The sequence below is a fragment of the Monodon monoceros genome, unplaced genomic scaffold (assembly GCF_005190385.1).
Source record: "Monodon monoceros isolate NGI ecotype Baffin Bay Population unplaced genomic scaffold, NGI_Narwhal_1 Super_Scaffold_8, whole genome shotgun sequence".
Classification (NCBI taxonomy): domain Eukaryota; kingdom Metazoa; phylum Chordata; class Mammalia; order Artiodactyla; family Monodontidae; genus Monodon; species Monodon monoceros.
This window is the reverse complement of record NW_021703785.1, coordinates 2,601,727-2,614,921: the sequence shown is the minus strand read 5'-3', so window position 1 is coordinate 2,614,921 and position 13,195 is coordinate 2,601,727. Positions and strand designations below refer to the sequence as shown.

The 13,195-nt window shown below is 45.9% G+C and overlaps 1 protein-coding gene across 1 annotated transcript in view; it reads right to left on the bottom strand.

Annotated features, from left to right (window-relative positions):
* The window catches only part of COL4A1 (collagen type IV alpha 1 chain), a 148,232-nt gene that overhangs the window by 108,066 nt on the left and 26,971 nt on the right, over positions 1 to 13,195 (bottom strand). The window lies entirely within an intron of this gene.

Genomic DNA, 13,195 nt, shown 5'->3' with positions numbered 1-13,195 from the left:
CTTTCTCTGGCTGAACCCTGTGTGCTCTGCAAACCTGCCTGGAAAGCGTTCATGCAGGAGAGAGCACTTGATGCCATGCAGCCAAAGACCACGCCACGCACCCTACTGTGCTCCAAGCCAGCGAGCAAACCACCTGGGCAAAGAAAGTGGAAGGTCTCCAGGGAATCTGAGATGACCTTTGACCTCCAGGAATGATACCATATGTGATCTAGCACTTCAAGGTCTGGACTTGAAGTTCAGATGGCAGAACAGAGTGCTCTGTGTGATGAGTATGTGCAGTGAAAGCCGCCCAACCACTTTAGGCGTCAAGTGCAAAGCACGTCATCAAGAGAAGCTGGGGCAACTCACCACCTCGCAACCCACTTTGAAACCTACATTAAAATAAGCAGCTTTGCAGTGCTTCATCATCAAAATGGAACCGATGTTATCTCCGAAAGGAATGAAAAAGTAAATTTTGCCCCTTGTGTGGGATCATAAAAGCTTTACCAATGGCATATTTAATGAAAACGTAAAGTTAATAGTTGAAACGGTATATTATTTTGCAGATCGTTTCTTATAAATACTTATTAAGGTTATTTTATAAACTGTAAAGAAATGTAAGCATGGGCTATCTGTGTCATGACCACTTAAAAAGAAATTCCTAACAATGGATCTAGGAAAACCCAAAATTAAGCAGTTAAGTGTTTACTATTCTTAAAAAAAAAAAAAAAAAAAAAAGTAGGGCAGAGTTTTTTCAGTGCCAGCACATCTGTAGAAGCCGCACCAAAAGACAAAGCTCAGAACATCTCATCCCCAGTGTTGCTGGCAGTAAGGTCGGTGCAGCAGCTGTGCGCGCTCGCTAAATAGAGGACTTTCCCCACAGAAAGCTCTCGAATGTGGCCTCCGCCCTCTCCCCAATCAGGAATTCAGCCTGAGCTCGGAGCTGGCACTCAACCTGCGCTTCTCACAAGTCTGGGTTAATTAGTTTCTGAGGTCACAGACCCACAGACTCTGGTCCTTCTTCAGGGGAGGAACTGACATAAACTAGAATTTGAAGGAGTCGCAAACCATAGCTGTGAGTTCTCAGTGCTCAGTAACATGCCTGCGGTTCCCGGAGGATCACTCCTTCCATCCCCTGGAAGAACTGAGTCAAATCCCCAGGCTGCGAGGCCTCTGCCTAGAACAGAGGACATAGGGGGGCTAACCCCCCACTGCCCTGCAGCCCACCTCCAAGTCCACGTGCCCTGTAATCCCTAAGAAGGTCAGAGGTGGGGTCATGGGGCGAGCAAGACGGAGGGGGAAGGAGAAAGTAGAAGGTTAAAGCATTTCAGTGGATGCACAGTCACGCCTCACTTTTCTAAACTGATCGAGGAATGGCAACGCTACTCCCATAAATTAATTCTTTCAATCCAAATTATTCATTTTTTATAAAGGAAACTGTCTTTACACACTACTTTTGTCCACTGATTCAAATGTGTAATTCTCTCCCTCTCTCTTTGCCTGCCTCTCTCCTCCCTCCCTCCCCCCCTTTCTCTCCCCCCTCCCCACCCCCATGACTCAGGCATTGACAGGGGTCAAGGTCCTCCAGAGCTACAGCTAAGGGGCTGCTGAATCCTGGACCAGAAGAGCCCCCAGGCTGGCTAAACGGCCAGCGTGTGCAAGATGCTGGCCCCGCCAAGCACAGCTAGCACTCCAGAAGCAAGGAGGCACCGGGCTTCGCGCCCAAGTCTAACGACGTTGACCTTGAGGGCTCAGGGAGCTTGGCGTCTCCTTCTGGGTTGTCAGCTCCATTCCAGATGCTTCAAGTTCACACTGAAGTCACCTGGGAGCGAGTGAGGTGTGACCTGATTTCCGTTCAGCGAGGTGAAAGTTAGGAAGGTAGAAAATCCCAGGAAGATGAGAGGGAGAAGCCAACGGTGATAAAACGGGGTTTACTTTCCACGTGGGGATTTCATCCTTCTCCTGCCCAGGCAACTGGAGGCTACCATCAGAGCCACAAAAGGCTGGAGGAGTCCTAAATAGCTAAGAGGGTCAAAGTTGCCCCAGACAGAAGGCCTGGTGAGCTAAGCCAGTGCCAGATGGTGAGACGGTGACATCCTTCACCAAAGTTGTGCAGTTACGGTCCCCGCTGTCAACTCACATTCTGAGCTCAGAAGTGAGGCACGTCTGTGGCTTCACCAAAGATCACAATGACCAACACGTGAGCAGCACACGCCCAGGTAAGAAAGAGTGAGGTTGGGAGCCAGCGGAACCGATTTTGAAAACATGGGCACAGCTCAACCACCGATCCTGACAAAGGTGACCACAGGCAACACGGCCCTATCGCCAGCTTTCAGGAAACGCGAATCAGGGAGAGACCGTGTGCAGCCTCTGCCTTCCTGCACATCCTATAAGGAAATAAGGCGAACCGAAAGGCTTACTTTCTGAATTCCTGCGTGCATTTCCGCAGCACTTTGTCCTGCCAGCAATCTTGGGCTCTGAGAGCTAAGCCAGTTATTTTATTTTTTTAATTTAATGTAATTTTTATTTTGTACTGGAGTAGAGTTGATTAACAATGTTGTGTTAGTTTCAGGTGTGCTGCAAAGTGATTCAGTTATACACATACATATATCCGTTCTTTTTCAGATTCTTTTCCCATCTAGGTCATTACAGAGTGGTGAGCAGAGTTCCCTGTGCTGTACAGTAGGTCCCTGTTGGTTATCTATTTTATATATAGATGTATGTGTGTCCGTTAATGAACCAGTTCATTTTAAATCAATTTCAGCCAGAGCCACTCTTCATCCCCAGGGAGATTTAGGCTGAACACCAGGGTCAGAAGATGTCACAGGGATTCCTGAGGGTCAACCCAGAAACTGACACGCCTGTCAGGACTGCGCTGGGGGTGCAGGAAGTGTGCCCACCCATCGGCCGGCCTCGGCGCTGAGATAGTCCCGGACCTCCACCTCCGAGGGGTGAGGGAGGCACGCCGAGGGTGATGTTCCTGGCAGTGCACCCAGCAAGCACGGGACTGAGCCGGCAGCCAAGCAGGGACTGCTGCATATCCTAAAGGATGAAGTCATGCACCGGCCTGCAGCGGGGAAATCCTGCACAGCAAGAGATCGCCACCCAGATAAAGGGCTGAAAGCTATTTCCCGGTTCAGCTCTTTTGCAGCGGAGTCTGGGGAGAGCCTGACAGGCTGTGGCATCCACACAGCATCAAGCTCCGGGCAGCGCTCAAGGACTTAGGTGTTGAGTCGACTTTCTCTGCGCTGTACGGTGGACACATCAGGGCCAGCTTCCTGCGCACACCCGTCCCCGTCACCTTGAATCCCGTGGCACGAAAAGCAAGACAAAGCCATCAACCCCAGGATCCCCCCAAGCCAGCCTGGGGGTCGTGCTAATGGGACCGCGGTCCCTGAGTGGGATGTGGATCAGAAAACATTTAACTGACACTGAATGCATGAGTCACCCTGAACGGGACACTGGCCGTGGGAAATAGCGACAAAGGACAGTATTGGTGAATCGACAAAATTTGAAGATGGACAGTATATTGGTTACAGAGTTGTCACACTGTTAAATTTCCTGAATTTAATAAATATACTACATTTAAGTGGAAGAATATCCTTTTTCTTGGATATAAGCCTGATGTGATCAGGGGCTAAGGGGGTGACTTCTACAACTTGCACTCAAAGGGCTCAGCAAAAAGTAACAGTCATAACAATTTGGAGAAAGACAGAGAAAACACGAACGTGGTAAGACGGAAACAATGGATGAATCTAGTTGCAAAGTATTCAGGAGTTAATTTAGACAATCCTTGCAATTTTCTCTGTTTCAATTTTTTAATTAAAAAGTCTTTTTTAAGTAGGATAAAGACATATTAGAAAATTGGAAAGGAAACCCAAATTTTGAAAAGGGTGCAAGGCAGCAGGGCTGCATTCCGCCGGGGAACAGTGCACCAAATGGGAAGCACGCCGCTGTGAGCAGCTCGGGATTAGCCACAAAGAAAACCTCACAGCGAGGGCAGTGGCTGCTGACGAGGGCACAAATGACACAATGTGTCCACGGGAGAAAGGATTTCCGGTCACCCAGCGGGCGAGGCGGCTTCCCTACCGTCCACTGCGGTGCCGAGGACCTCGTCTATCTGATGTCCAGTGAGCCCTCCCGGCGGAGGGGGGTGGACGTGCATGCGGGGGATGAGGGGAAAGGATGACTCGTGTCCCAGCTCACAGGTTTAGGTTTGCAGAGAGGCGGGGGATGGAGCCACGCCACTTCAGCATCTCAAGGGGGGACAGAGGGAGGACTTTGGAAAGAGGGTCACTCAGGTCGTTAGGGATTCCCAGCGTAAAAGGATCATCCTTACTACAAGCTCTGGCAACACCTGCAGCATAAAGATGGATGTGTTTTTTCTTTCTTAAATGCTTCCTGAATTACACAGCTGTAACCTGACTGCTCCCGTGCTGTCTTGTGCATCTTCTGTTAGGAAAAACAGAAGCACTTCAGGAATTCTTCCAAAGCATCTCTGCGCCTGCAGCCAGCTTTCTCTGGAGTGGTCCTTATAGGTCCCTAGGCTCTCTCCCTGGCACCAGCAGAAGAAGCCAGCTCCTTGCTCTCCAGGTTTGCAGTGACACACATTTAAGCAGCACTAAGACAAAGAAAACCGATCTACAGCTAAAGCATGAAAGCAATGGAGCTCAATTAGCAAGGAGTAGATAATGTTTATCATAAAGTTTGCAGTATTTCACATTTTCAGATTTCAATGGTTCCCCAAGTCATAGCACTGGAATTGGTTCAAAATAAGACAGATAACAGTCATTGGATGAAAACATAAATCGCCCTGTAAAACGCTTAGGGCAATATGTATTAGGTCAGGATCTTAAGCTACTTAAAGATCTTCCATAGAAAAAAGTATCCATTATCGCTGGGTTAGGCTTGACACATGCTCAGCACCTGGGCCACAGATGCCAAAAACAAAACAACAAAACACCTAAGTGCCCTGAAAAGCGCCTGTCACGAAGTTCATACATCTGATGCCAGGAGAAAAGTTCAAAAGACTGCTTCCAAATGCTGACCATATAAGTCACAGTAGCTGGCCCTGGTGACCATACAGAGACACCTGCACGGCAGGGCAGAGGGCAGGTGCTGACCGTGACCTCATTCCAGGTATAGGCACCGCCACCCTACACAGGACAGAGCGGGTGAATTACAAATGGCTCTCCAGTGCCTGTGATGACCTTGAAGCCTGAAGGTCCAGGCTTAAGAGCTTGAACTTGACACAGCATGCAGAAGATGACAGGGACAGTTCGGGCAGGGAGGGGGGCAGAGTGGGATGAGCAGGGGAAGAACTGACGTGACAAGATGTCCTCAGGAAGGAGGCGGGCATCCTCGCCAAGTCAAGTGAGCACTTAACAAAGACGTGTTGAATTAAAGAATGATTGACGTTGGACCTCCCCTAAAGAGTTCAGTGCGGTGTGGCCAGGGAAAAATGATTTTGAGTCTCACAGACTCAGTTAAATATCGGCTGTGCATAACTGGCCAAGTTACTTAACCTCTCTGAACTCCAGCACTCTTGGAGTGAAAATGGGAAGAATCCCTACCTCTTAAGAGAATTGTGACAAATAAGACGACTTACTGAAAACACACCTGGCATGTGGGAGGCTCAACAAATCTTCCTTTTGCTTGTCCTCCAGTGGAGGGTGGGTTAAAGTCAAAGAGGAGGGAACTTGTTTGAAGCAGTGGGAAATGGAAAGTGATCTCAAGGGAGAGGAAAGCAGAATTAGCGCCTCTGACAGCCCAGCAGCGTGTGGTCACTTAGCACAGAAGCCACACCTTCGCACACCCAGTGACCCACCTCAGGGAGCACAGCAGCTGTGAGGCTGGCCCAGACCTGAGTCACTCAGAAACGGTTCAGTGATATGGAGAGTGTGCTCTATTAAGAAAGGATTGTGCGTAAATTATTTTAGTAAAGGCACTGGTGGCTAACATTTTTTTAATTATTGTAGCACTTTAAGAAAAGCTTCAGAAAATTAGCTCATATCCAGAAAAAGAACTCGTTCCCCGATGTCAGAAAAATAGGACTTTTCTGTCCTCCAGTGCTGAAAGCATATGCAAAAAAAAAAAAAAAACACCCTTATTTATGAGACAATTTAGTAATATGGGAAACTAGAATAACCAGACTAAAAACCTTAACAAGATCAGCAGAGCCTAAATATTTTTCCTGTAGTATAGGGGGGAAACTGTCATAAAAGGCCTTTGAATAATGCTGATAGGTTGGGCCTATAGTTCCCAGGTATTAAGTCAATACAGAATCTAGAAAATGAAGTGCATTTGGAGTTATGAAAATAGCAGTTAGTTCCCTTATTTTACATTTAGTTTATGAATTTATGATGACCAGTGTCAGAAACAATTCAGAAATCATAAAGGTAGAGGTAGCTTCTGGAACACACTAGACATTCGGCTGTGTCTATCCACAAGGACTGGCCACAACTCCCAGGCACATGCCATCGTATCACAACATCTGATGGGACATACAGACCAAGGGCAGCCCCAAGCCCTGCAGGGTGAGCGCCAGCTAGCTGCAGGTCCCAGCACGTCCCAATCAGCTTTACTGGATGACACCAACCTCCAGGGGCCTTTGGGAGAGTTTCTGAATTAACTGCACCATAAAGATCATATTTCAGGGTCCAAAACAGAAAGAAAAGAACCACCTTAAATTCCTAGGCTGGGTGGAAGGGTCCTACCATCTCACATACATAGTAAAATACCTAAAATTTCAGTGGGAAACTGGCATTGTAAAGCCAGAAATGCGTAAGTGCTCCAACAGCCGGAAAGCTGTGACCTGATTCTGGGAGATGCCAGAATGAAACCCGACCTGCTAAAGGACAACAATGTTCCTCTTCCCGCCTCCCACACAGCTGCTTGTTGGTTTGGGGTTAAAATACTTGACCCGAACGGGCCAGATGTGGCTGCAATTCACCTGGATTGTGGGAGCGATTGTGAAGCTGCTATAAAGGTGGATGAGATCAGCTTAGGAGCTGAAAATGGTCCCTCTTCTCTACAGAGATAGCAGAGATGGAGAACCAACAGAAAGACACACCTGCCAGAAACAGGTCTGTGGTCATCCCGCACTACTCACTAAGAGTACAGTAAGTATTTCCCCTTTAAAATCATTTTTCATTAATAGCGATGCAATTCTCCTCTCAAAATGTCTTAGATTATGAGGAAGAATAACACGAAAAAATCCGGAATAATTAAGAAGATAACATCAAAACTGGCAAAACAATGGCAGAAGCATCAACTTTGCCATAAATCCCCTGAGGCTATGATGCAAATGAGTTAGAAAGTGAGAGCTGTATTATCTCACCCAGCGTCCACTACAGCCACAGAATGGTCATTTAACGGCCCCACTTCACACAGGAAGAAACTGAGGCTCCGGGCAGGTAAGAGGTGAAACATCCACGCCCAGTTGTTTCCACACGGCCTCCCGGGGAGACACATATATGACACGGCAGAAACTGTGCCCTTATTGGAGATGTCCATTTCTGGAACAGTGGCCACTGACTGCACCACTGGGAAGTCTAGAAGCGATGACAGCACAGTAGCAATGAGCACATCGAGCTCCCACATCTTGGCTTCTAAACACCGCTCCTCAAGGAAAGGAGCCAGAGCTCTTAGGAGGAAAGCTGACTCAGGGCTGGGGGGAGGGGAGAACGAGAGCCTGGAACACATGTCCTGCATTAAACACAAGATGAACGTGGAACGCTAACTGCCTTTTCTGAAAAGGCTTCTTTCTCACAGTACATTTTGGACTTCAAGTTTTGAAACAAATACACTGTCCAAACTCAGAGCAATCTCTGGACACGCCAAGCACGTGTGGGTGCTCAGATCAGCCACGGGTGTGGTATCTGACCTCAAACATCATCTCTGTGCTGACAACGCATAAAGGGAAACTTAAAGCAAAGTGAAACCTCTCTTTACTTTTCTCCTTCCTTCAAGAAAAATGCGTGTGTGTTGACAAAATTTTAGATAAGCATAGTTAAGATTTTCAAAATCTTAAGCATGAAGTTAGTAAACGGCAGCCTGAACTAGACCCAGAGAACAAGCGTTTTGAGATCCTAACTTTCAGGTCTTTGGGGTATTATAGGTTCAGTTCATCACTCACTCATTTATGATCTCAACAGATGTCCGCTTAACCCCTACTCCCGCTGCCATTGTTGTTCAAGTACTAGAATGGAGGATTGAGGTTGACGAGGTCCCAGCTACCAGGGGATGTATATTTAGAAGGACCTAGAAGTCTACTGTGGGTTTGCCTTGACAATCAGTGAAATGACACGATGTGTCTCAAAACACCTTGTTAACTGCTGAGTACGTTCTGCAGCTCCAACCACAGCACTCCGAAGATAACAAGCTTTCTCACCAACTTGAAATCCCTGCTAGGTGCTCAATATTTATTGAGCTATTGAATAATTAATAGAATCAGCAAGCAAAAGTTGTTTTAAACCCACCTCTGCTCCCTTGCCTCGAGGCCTCAGTTTAAAGACCAGCCCATAAAAACTCTGAAATCTTCAAAAGATCATTTCTTTAAGGCGAGGTATATAAACCAAACTTCTGTTCGATTATAAACTCAGATCCCAGAGTTAACTGCTTCATTGGAAAAATGGTTTTAAATTGTCACATGCAACTGAGTTACACAGAAAAGCTAAAGACATACAATTTTTCTTCTTCTTTTTTTTTTTTTTTCTAAAATAACAGACACCAGGGATTGAAAGTTGAGTGTGAGGTCTGTCAAACCGCACCTTCTGGGCTCGAAGTTGGGATGAGCAAAATCAAACTGACCCCAGCGTCCATCAATACCGCATAGACGTGGATCCGCTTTTTAAAGAGTCAAGTGAGGCTGAAACTCATCAGGCTACAGAAACTCATCAGCCATTTAAGAGGGACAAAATTTGGACATTCAATTACGGTTTAATGCACTAAATGATCCCATTTCCCTTAACTTTTCAATAAGCTTAAAAATTATTATATTGGAAGGCAGAAAGACCAATAAGCTTTGAGCCAGGCCAAATTAAAAATTAATTTTTATTGAAAAATTCACTGTTACAGCTGTTTTAATTATGCGTTTGCTTATTTGTTCAGTGAATACTGAACAAAATATTGCACTAAGTGCTAGGGATAAACAGGAAAATACTAAGCCCTGTCATCAGTGAACATAAAACTGAATGGGGAGAATAAGAAAAGTGGTAATAAAAAATTACAGGGCTTCCCTGGTAGCGCAGTGGTTGAGAGTCCGCCTGCCGATGCAGGGGACACGGGTTCGTGCCCCGGTCCGGGAGGATCCCACATGCCGCGGAGCGGCTGGGCCCGTCAGCCGTGGCCGCTGAGCCTGCGCGTCCGGAGCCTGTGCTCCGCAACGGGAGAGGCCACAACAGTGAGAGGCCCGCGTACCGCCAAAAAAAAAATTACATTATCATCAGCTAATTGCTACAGTGAAGCATGAACATGGTGGGAAAGGTTTATGCTTTTCTTCTCTCATGCACGCAGCTCAAATTTCAATCGAAGCAGGACTGCAAACCATGGCAACAGATGGAGGAGGATGGGGGGATCTTTCCTTCCAAATGTTTCCCGAACCTCAACAGTAGGGATGAAATGCCCATTCTGTTCCAGAAACCCTTGCTAGCAGCCGTAATTGCCACGCATCCTCTGAGAAAGATGACCAGATATTTTAGAGTCAAGCTGACTGTGAACACCCAGCTTTTCTGAGAAAGCTTTCAGCCACTTCCTAGGCCATGAACACCAGGTAGAATCCTGCCATTCCCACTTCTTATTCCAGAAGTTCCCGCTGGTCCCTGAGAAAAGTGGTCTAGGTCAGACCCAGCCAGCATGGGCCCCCATCACTTTGAAACTTTCATTTTGCCAAGGATTTGCAATGGGACCTTCTTGGCTATTTATGTTTATAAGAAAAGACACAGACTGGGGTCTGCTGCCTTTCTCTCAATAACGTAGAAAGAGCCAGAACAGATGCGGGCTTATCTCTATACTCCAGACATGAATCGACCCAATTATGATGTAAAATTACATTAAAAACACTGTGATGGGTAATTCTAGGTATCAGTTTGAAGGGGTACCCAGACAGCTGGTAAAAGATTATTGCTGGGTAAGTCTGTGAGGGAGTCTCTGGAAGAAATTAGCATTTGAATCCGTAAACTGAGTAAAGCAGACCACCTCCCCAGTGCAGGTGGGCATCACCCAATCAGTTGAGGGTCTGAATTGAACAAAAAGGCAGAGGAAGGGCAAACTGGCCCTGTCTGCCTGAGCGAAGAGGTCTGTCTTCTCCCGCCCGATGACATCCTCCGGTGCTCCTGGTCCTTGGGCTTCTGGACTCAGACTAGAACCTACAGCCCCACTGGATGTCAGCCCTTCCAGCTCCATCTGAATTACACACAGCCTTCCTGTGCTCCAGCCTGCACATGGCAAATCATGGGACTTCTTGGTCTTGGCAACTGTATGAGCCAGTTCCTAAAGTATCCACCTATCTGTATTTATCTAATATACATCTCTCTGTATATCCTTTCAGTTCTGTTTCTCTGGAGAACCCTGACTAATAGAAATACTGAGAAAATAGGAAATACTGAATCCTTCAGAGCAGAAATATACATACCTATATAAGATTTAGATGTACATGTATAGATGTGTGTGTGTGTGTGTGTGTGTGTGTGTGTGTGTGTATAGATGGGGAACAAGAATAAAAATGATTCCAAGATAATTTTTAGTCATTGTTTTAAATCCAAAACATCTTCAAGTAGATGTGGAACCTTCTTCTCTTGGGATGAACTGCATTTTCTAGTTTACCCTTCAAACGTTTCCCTCTACACCAGAGCTACATAAAAGCACACTGCATGTATTTGACTCTAAATTGTGAAACAATTGAAGAGAGTTTAGTAAAACACCCGCATGGTTGTTTTTCGTTGACCCAAGTATTCTGTCGCTTTCTTCCAGAGCCCTGATCCAGTAAATTACCACAGATGCTGACAAGCCTCCTCTCGGCCCCCTAGGGAGCACATCCTGGCCTTCGAGAGGGGTCCTCCTCATACTGCCAAAGGCCCCCTCTCTGCTGAGGCACTGACACAGCCCGAGCACGTTTATCCAGGTTGTTTGGGAGGTTTTGAAATGTTCGCATGATGTTTAACACAAGATAACCCCGAAGAGCAGACAGTAACTGACCAATACAGTAATGTATATGTTCTATTATAATATATATTGTGTTAATAATTGATTCTCAGCTTTAATTAGTATTCACCATACTAGGTGTGTGATATGTGTAATCCATACAGCACAGCGCAAAGCCCTACTGTGGAAAGATACCCAGGGCTTTCATTTGGGATCAGAGATGGCAGACTAGTGGCCCACGGGCCGGACAAGCCAGTACATGTCTTGTTTGGCCTGCACCATATTCTAGAATGTTTTGAATGGATATTTTCAAATTGAGGCTGTAGGATTCCACCTCCTCTCTAGACTCTTAAAAGCAGGACCATATTGGGCTCCTTTTGCTGGGGTGTGGTGGGCTCCATCCCAATGCCAGCTGTTTACTTAATGACCTCCAGGCTAGGGTATCAATTAACAGGGTTCTAATTGAGCTTAAATGATAGAAATTTTCATTCCAATAAATCCGAACATGTGTTTATGGGAAGGTTCTCCTGGAGCCACATTCCAAGGCAATAAAGCATCTTTAAGGAACTGCCATGCTAGTCTCCCCATATGATCAATGCCAACACATTTCACTTTTGGCTAATTAGCCATTTCTCTGAAACATCACATAACGAACGTATCATTTAAAAGCTAACCACTGACATACACCATTCTTTCTTCTACATTACTTTTTATTTTCTCCAATCTGTCTTTGCCTGAAATTTCTGATATGATGACTCATCTTTTCTGAACAGCTTTTTATCAGGAACTTCAAGGTCATTTGTATAATAATTCCTCCTGCGAAGTTACCATGGTAAGTTGGGGACCAGGGTACCGGAACCACATGCACAAATGTCTTTTTTCCTCAATTGTGCAGGGTACCACGCCCCACATGCCACAGTCTGTGCTCTGTTCTCAAACAACTGGAGCCTTTTAGCTCCTTTTTGCTCTGGGTGATTCATGCCATCCTTGCACATTTGGCCCTTTGACAGGCTTTGTCCTGTCCTCCTTCATCACTTCCTTGACCTAGGTCTTCCATGTTGAACTTTAACTAAGTTCCCCCTAACTTCAACCTAGCAATTTCATTTTCTTAAGATTTCTCAGTATCCATTTGGTTTCATTTCCCCTTAATTCCCACATCGTCTTTTAAAATTGTTAGCACTCACTCTCTCTGCTTGACAATCTTCTTTTTCAAACTTTAAACACTATTACTATTTCTCTTTATCAGTATGGTAACTCATCCTAGCATGAGTGCATTTGATGGAAATTATTTTTTTAATTCCTCCATGCTGCCTTCGTTTTCCTTTTACAACTATCACAAGTGGAATTTTAGCTTTCTTATTTCCATCCCCCTCCACAGAGTACATACGTTAACTAATTCAAATACTATTTTTCTCCCAATAATTTAGAAGATCTTAAGAATACGTTTCAAGAGCCACTTACTGTCATGGTAGCTAGATATAAATGATGGTGCAATGAAGAACAGGCATTAAATTTTATGAAAAGGTAAAGGGCCTACATGTCAGGGGTTTTAGATTCTGCCCACCTTCTTTCAGATCCTGTTTTCCACTTAGCTTTTTCCAGACTTTATTCACAGAATTTTTAGGAGCCCATCTGAGATCTGCTTTCCCTTTACTTTCTTATTCCCTCTCCCTTCCTGTCCTTATCAATTTGATTTGATTTTTATAATCTGGAATCTGAACAGATCTGCATATGTGTCCACAATTTGAAAGCCTTATGCTTCATATAAGACGCTGGACTCGCTAGAAGGGCTTTATGAAATTGCTCTGCAGATGTTTCCTCTCCCATCCGTTCACCCACTTGTTCTGCATTTTATCCACCCAATGTGTACCCACAAAGTACTGTGTATGGACTTCAAAGTCTTTTTTTTTTTTTTGTGGTACGCGGGCCTCTCACTGCTGTGGCCTCTCCCGTTGCGGAGCACAGGCTCCGGACGCAGCAGGCTCAGCGGCCATGGCTCACGGGCCCAGCCGCTCCGCGGCACGTGGGATCTTCCCGGACCGGGGCACGAACCCGTGTCCCCTGCATCGGCAGG